Source organism: Pholcus phalangioides, unplaced genomic scaffold, assembly GCF_987345545.1.
Source record: "Pholcus phalangioides strain wild (caught in Gottingen) unplaced genomic scaffold, Ppha-v1.0 ptg000019l_1, whole genome shotgun sequence".
NCBI classification, from domain to species: Eukaryota; Metazoa; Arthropoda; class Arachnida; order Araneae; family Pholcidae; genus Pholcus; species Pholcus phalangioides.
This window is the reverse complement of record NW_028301612.1, coordinates 7,982,004-7,989,697: the sequence shown is the minus strand read 5'-3', so window position 1 is coordinate 7,989,697 and position 7,694 is coordinate 7,982,004. Positions and strand designations below refer to the sequence as shown.

Here is a 7,694-nt window from a genome sequence, read left to right as displayed (position 1 = left end):
CTGCAAAATAATGTCAGGATGACAAAATATTAATGCAATTTTGAAAAATTAGTTGCTGCTTTTTTTGACTGGATTTTTTCCCCCCAGTTTGCCAAGTACCAAAAGTGATTCCGGGACGAACTGTCTTCGTTAGCCGAGGCAGTATAATCACCGTAATAGTCCGATTTCGCAGCGAAGCTGGTAGAAATCCCGTACCACGTCAATGTAGTAGATACAGATATGATTTGAACATCTGTTTTCTCGAATGCAGATTCCGAGGAAAAGAGAGAGAGACCAGCGATTTTTGGCGGTGGTGTTTTGGCGAGAAAATAAGTGTAAAAGAGTGCCAGCAGCAGGAAATCATTGTGTGTGTATTTTATCAAGAGAGTTTGTCCCTCTTCTCTTTCTTCCTCTATATCTCTATATACGTGCACTAACTCTTTTCGTAAAAAAAAACAAAACAACTGGGATATCCTCCAAACTACGCAGCACTGTGAAGTTGTTTTGGAAGCGACGAGCATTGCGAAATTTATCCAACACGTAACCTGTTATATAATCTGCTTTTAAATGCCTCCCCGTGGTTGTTGTTGTCGGCCGTGTGTTTACTTCCTTTTCACACATTTTTATTTCTCCTGATTTCGACTCTTATTTGGAATTTTTAAGGGCTGGATCCAAATTAGTCCGGTCTCTTTCTGGTCGCCGTGCCAAAAGGATTATAAGAGGAATATTATCTCCGGACTTGATCGTCGCTCACTATTTCTCGTACTACTACTACAAATACTATCTTCAACTTGCCACGTGATAACTTGGATTTTGTTGTTTTTTTTCGTTTTCGTCATCGCCGTGTGTTTGAGGAACTGTGATAATTAGCTTTAAAACAAAATGAAGCTGGAATAATTTGGATCATTTGGTCGTGAGAGGGATTCTTCAACGAGCAGCCTTGAAAGTAAACAAGTGAAGTGAGTTAGCTATTTATTTTATTTTATTTTTTGCCTCTTGTTATTTTTAGAATGTTATATGAATGGGAGCCGCACATGGCGCCGGTAGGAGCCAGTGCCGCCTATTTTTTTAAATTTTTCTTTAAACTTTCCGACTCTAATTTGGTGTCTTTAATGTTTGGTTTTCTTTTTGACGTGTTTTAATCCTCCTGTAGTATATTTGAATATACAGTAAGTACATGTGGTAAAAAAGAAACAATTACACAAATTTTGTTTTGTCAATTTTTTGTATTTAGAAAGTATTCTAGTCTCATTTTGTCAGTACAAAATACGGCTATAATTTTTTTTTTATCTAGAAATATTTGATTCCTTGTTTGTGTTAAATTTTTTGATAGCTGTTGAAATATTTTGCTTGTTGAGAGGTTTATAAAATCGCATCAAATATTGAGGGATTTGGAAATAAAATTCAAGGAAATAACTATTCAAATTTGCTAAGCAGTATTCTATATGTTTATGAAGATACCAGCGAACTATATTTTACCCTTGATCAATCATTTCAGCTACATTAAAAAAATCAACTCTAATTAATAAAGTTCCTGTATTGATATATAAAAATATGCAAAAATCATAGTTTTGCGTACGTTTTTTTTTTTGTAAAAATTGTTTCATTTCTGTACGTTTCTGATGGGGGTTAACCATAGAGGGTTAAACAATTATTATTTTTTTCATGTTGCGGGATTCTATATGGAATCAGGGCTGTCTTAAGAACGTCATGGTCCCGGGGGCAAGTGATTTTTCTGAAGCCCTACCTGGAAAATTCTCGAATAATTCAACTACTTATCGTTTTGCGAGTCCCCGCTTTTCTTGAGGCCCCCGTGCCGTGCCCGGGTAGGGCCATGCGTTAAGACGGCACTGTATGGAATAAATACTTTTAGTAAATTTAGCTGAAAAAGTGCATACAAGTCTCTGATTTATCATCATACTATTCAATCACATCATGGTTGTTGTTATATAACGTCATTATTTTTGTTATATTTAACTCAAAGAAATATTCTTTATGAAATATTATTTATATTCTGAATGTAAGTTTTTGAGTGTTTTATTTACATGTACTCAATTTGGCTCGTCATTTTTTCGCGCTTCAGGGCACGGATATATGGCTGATTTTTTGGCTAGGCTCTAATATTTTCGTAGAAGGCTGAATAAACAGTCTGGTTATTATCAATGTCTGGATCCGTCCTGGGATTCGAAATGACTTGTGGAGTAAGGGATCGTTGTTATACCCATTCCGTTTTTCTAGGCTTCTACTACTACTTCTTCACAGTGCATGCACCTCGTGCACATTCCTCTATGGAATTTCTAACCTGTTGGTACATGCCGGAATGTGTATGTTCTGAGTGTCTGTGCCTCTCATGTGGCCCGAACGTATTTATATTGTCAGAATTGTACTGGTTTCGCGGTCTTGCTGGTAACTCTGTCATATCTCTCTTCCACATTTTGAAAAAAAAAAAACGATGCTAAATGCTTGAATTTTCATGCTATGTCATAATCGTAATGGAGGTCTGTCTGCTGTCTGAGGACCCGTTTCAAGGCTATCTGAAATGCTCTTTTTACATTTGGAACGTTTTCCCGCTTAGTGGGACTAATATTCGTGGTCCCAACTCACCGGCTCTTACCGGCGCCAGTGTCAGTAGGTACCATTGTGCCACTTACCTTCTTTTCAAAACTTTCTGAATCTAATTTGGTGTCTTAATGTTTGTTTGTTTTTTGGATGTATGTATCGAACTCTCTGGCCCTGTGCATATTCAATATATACATGGTAAGTACATAATAATATAATAAGAACAAAGGGCTAATTGGACCAATTTATTTTCTCAATTTTTTGTTGTCGTTGAAAGTACATCTTTTGGTGTCACTCCAGTACAAAATACGGCTATGTAAGTGTAATACTCTTCTATCTAGAAAGAGTTTATTCTTTGAGGGTAGCGTTTTTTTAAGAGCTGCTGAAATTTTATTATAAAATCATACGAAATTCAGGAAATTGGAAATTAAATTCAAGAAAACTAATTCAATAAGCAAGATTTTTTTATCTCTTTATAAAAACCAGTGAAATGAAGACAAACTCTATATTATACTTAATTTTTCAAACAATTTTAGCTAATTAAAAAATCAACTCTAATCAATTAAATTGCTATGTTGGTGTATTGTTTCAATTAAAAATATGCTTGTAACACTAATTTACACGAGTTTTTGTAAAAAAAAAATCAATTTTTTTCAATACTTTTCCATGGCGAAGGGGTGAAACATATAGGGTTAAACTAATTTGTTTCATATTGGGTGTTCTATATCGAATAAAAAAATCCACTTATTTTTAGCAAATACTATTAGTAACGGCTTTTCAATTTTTTCTTTGCCATCATACTTATCTAATCACATAATGGTTGCTGTAATAATGTGATTATTTTTGTTATCATTAATCTAAAAAAAATATTTTGCACAAATGCAAACACAAAGGTCACAACAGCCAAAATACCCAACTAGGTTGCTGAAAAAAAGATGCCCATAAAAATATGGATGCCAAATATAACCAAAATGAAGCAACGAAATATAAAAACATATATATATCACAAAAGGAAAAACAAAACTTATAACACTATTACTGCGATGATAAACGCTTTATAAATATAATTAGCGTTTTTATAGTTTTTTGGACGCCAATTACTGGAAAAATAATTAAAAAATTCCATCGCGTCTAGTTTTTCAGATAGAGTGAAAATAAATTTCAATAGTAGTATATACAAACCACATTGAAACCAAGAGTTGTAAATAAATACAATAAATCTCTTTTCTCATATCGGTAATATTAGGGCACCGATTCCGAATCGGGCATTGGTTTTGTCATAGTGGCTCTATTTTTTGAGATGAAGTGAAAATCAAATTTTAATTGATAACACATTCCAGCATACAAATCATATTGAAACTGCGCGTTACCAATAAATATAGGATATCATTGCCACAATTATAATTCGGTGATTTTAGGGCCTATCATTATAATGACAGAATAAGGGTACAAACGTGAAGTATGTATTTATGAGTTATAAAATAGATATATTCCAAAATATTTTGGATTTGAGTTATTTCCCCCCAAAAGTACGAAATGATTTTGTTAAAAGAACTTTACGAGATAGAAAAACTAATATATGAATGTAAGAGTGAAAAAGAATACGTACATATATAAAAAGTATATTTTGTAGACCTGTGTAACTAATAGCCATCTGCCGAAAAAATATATACAGTCGAATCCCGTTATAACGAACTCCAAGATACCGGAGAAATCACTTCGCTATAACGAAATTTCGTTACGAAGGAATTCCAGGTTTATGCATTGTTCGTATGTAAGCTTATCTGGGGGATTAGAAAAGTGTCCGTTGAAACGAGATTTTCACTATATCAGTATTCGTTATAGTGAATCAGTATTTACAGTCGAATCCCGTTATAACGAACTCGGAGTGACCGGAGAAATCACTTCGCTATCACGAGATTTCGTTATAAAGGAATTCCAGGTTCTTGCATTGTTCCTGCGGAAACTTACGTGGAGGGATCAGAAAATTGTTCGTTAAAACGAGATTTTCGTTATAACGATATTCGTTAAAACGGGATTCGACTGTATATAGTTGTCTTACTGTAAGTATATTTATCTTCTCGATTTATCCCAATATGACTTTTCAAACGTGTCAATTAAGGTAAAGCTATTCCATTTTTTACAACCCTATTAGAATAAAAAAAACCCTGCGACACAACAATTTGGAAATATCCTTTACTGAACGACATGGCCCCCACATCCTGTAGCAGGGCCCCTAGGCTGGGGGCTGGGATCTTTTGCCGGCCCCTCGCTCATACTTTTAACGGGCACCTTCTGTAGTTAATTTATAACGTGAAAAAGCAAAAAAGTGATGAGAACTGTCCCGGGCCCCAGGGCTAGAGACCTGTTAACCCCTCAGCCCCCCTCTCCCGATGAGAGGGGACTGGTGTCCCCTTGTCGAAGCAATCAATTGACGGTGTATCAATTCCAATGTAAACATATTCAAGAAATCGAGTCGGTTTTTCGGAGGCCCTACCTGGTAAATCCTAGAAAATTTCAACCAGATCTCATTTTTGTGAGGCCCCCGGGCCGTGCCCGGGTGAAACCATGCCTTAAGACGGCACTTCTTCTCGGCATCCCCTCAGCAAAGTTTGTTTATAAAATATTATTTATATTCTGAATGTAAATTTTTGATTATTTTATTGTCATTTATTTAATTTATCTGGTTATTTGCCCCAAGGCGTACCCCCCCCCTTCCACTCTCCCAAGAAGGACAGGGCTGACAGGGCCAGAGATGATTCCTACCATATTTTGTTTTTCACAAAAAATGTTTTAATTTATTCTAGAATTATTTGTCTCAATAATTTTAATATTTTTTAATTACTTCTTTCTTTCTCTTGCGTTATTTTTCCATCATCTCTTGCATCATTCTTTAAATTATTTCTCCCAATAGTTTTCATTACTTGTTGCATCATCTTTTACTACATTTTCATTAATTCTGGAAATATGTATTTTTTGACATTAAATATCAGATTTTTCTCAATACCGGATTTTCGTTAATTTCCGTTTATTGCGTTAAAATTTCTCCGAATTTCTTTGCATTCTGTGCTTGCTGATTTCATTGGGTTTTTTTTTTTGGATACCGACTTCCACCAAAAAATATCAAAATCATGGCTCAAGAGGGCCCCGAAAAATGCGTGGGTAGCACAGCCAAGGCCACCTATGTCGTTAAGATGTCCCGAAAAGTAGTGGCGCAATAAATGGATTTATAAGAGTATTGTGTGTAGATTACTACGATCCATCTCAGAAGCCTCCGGGGACCCCAGTTCGAGTCACCACCGATAGGTTAAGAATCCCCTGGTCTATACTAAAGGACGGTATTCTGCCAAATAAGATATTCATGTAAGGATAAATCAAGATTTATCCTTACATGAATACATATGAATACATAGATTAAGGTAACCATAGTTTTTTCCATAAAAAATTGTTTTTTCTGTATTTGCTGAATTTTTTAGATATATTTTGGCATCCATATGCGCATTATTCTTAATTCATTTTTTTAAATTTTACTTTAATATGACTGATATTTAATCTAAAATATTTTAAAGTGAATCTACTGAATTAGATCAGTATTTTCTTCAGCATGAAAATACAGATCTAATCATGAATATATTTTTCTTTATTTACCCCTTTAATAGCTATTCATTTAGGCCAGGCATCTTCATCCCGTTGCTCGCGAGCACCGCGGTGCTCCCCTGAACCACCCAGAGCGCTAGATGCTCGTGTCCGGTTTCGTGCTCGTGAGCACTTGATTAACAATTCCAGTCATATGCTGTGGCCCGCGTTCAAAACCTAATTTTGTAAAAAATGACCTTAACGTCACATATGCAGTCACCTGCAGTGCAACATTGCTTGAGTGGCCCATGACATACTTTCAGCTCACTTTACTTGATCACGGCACATTTGAAGATCACTCACGAGGCCTGCGGTACTGTTCTAAATCACTGTGTCCCGAGGGACATTCCCAGATCATCCAAGTAACCTCGTGGCACATTTTCGGATTACTTAAGTGACTCAAGACACATTTTCAGATCACTTAAGTGACACGCAGCACATTTAAAAATCACTCAAGTATATACAATTCGCGGCAAATTTGCAGATCGCTTAAATGACCCCACGGCAATGTCCCAGGTAACTCAAGTGTTCCGCGGCACATTTACAGGGCACTTAAGCATCCCATGGCCCATTTACATGATTATTAAGTGACCAGCATCGCAGTTCCAGAGAGTGACCCACGGCGTAGTCCCATTCCCATGCTAACGTGCAAGTGTCCTGCGACACAGTTACAGACCACTTAAATGGCATGCAGCTCATTTACAGTTAATTTTGGTGACCCAGCCATAAACTACATACATAACCGTGGGCTACATACATTCCCACAACAAAGCGTAACAAATCGCTCAAGTAACCCGCGGGGAATTTGCAGATGACTTAAAGTGAGCCAAGACATATTGCAGATCACTTAAGTGAAGCGCAGCACATTTCACTTAAGTGTCTTGCGACGCTGTTCCAGATCACTCAATTAAGTGACCAAAGTGACGTTTTCCAACCAGTGAAAAGACCCACACTCTCCTAAAGGTTGAGCACCATTGATACAAGCCGCATTATAATTATTTCATACTCTACTACAGTGTTATAAAATTTTCCTAAATAATTGTCACAGTCACGGACATCAAAAAACAATTGCTCATAAAGAACGTTATATCAACAAAATACCGAGCAATCCTCAGCTTTTGTTTTATGATAACAGAAAATAATATCAATGATTGTTTTCTGTGGGGGAGAAAAATATGCATGTGCGTCCACGTAATCGTAGCAGGGATTACTATAATCGTGACTATAACTAGAATAAAAGAAAAAAAAGAGTCACAAACCGCTCACGGAATAGAATTTAAAGAGAGAGAATCACGTTTCGGCTTTACACACTCACACACACAACTACATCATCATCATGATGATGATCGTTAAACAAGGACTTTTCCCCCTTGTTTTACGCACGAATGCTGGCCTATGTTATGATTTGATTGTAGAGACAAATTTTTACGGCCAGCTTTTCTGCTTTAGTGGTTTTGGGCGCTTAAATAAAAAGGAAAAAAACTCATTTTTATTTTAGCTTTTGTTCATTTTAGATTTCA

At 36.0% G+C, this 7,694-nt stretch overlaps 1 protein-coding gene across 2 annotated transcripts in view; it reads left to right on the top strand.

Moving 5' to 3' along the window:
* Window positions 1-375: 375 nt before the first annotated feature.
* Window positions 376-7,694, top strand: part of LOC149071182 (uncharacterized) — a 171,603-nt gene continuing 164,284 nt past the window's right edge. For both annotated transcript variants that reach the window (XM_089248216.1, XM_089248215.1), the window contains exon 1: window positions 376-938. The gene's annotated coding sequence lies outside the window, so the exon portion shown is untranslated. The remainder of the gene's footprint in view (window positions 939-7,694) is intronic.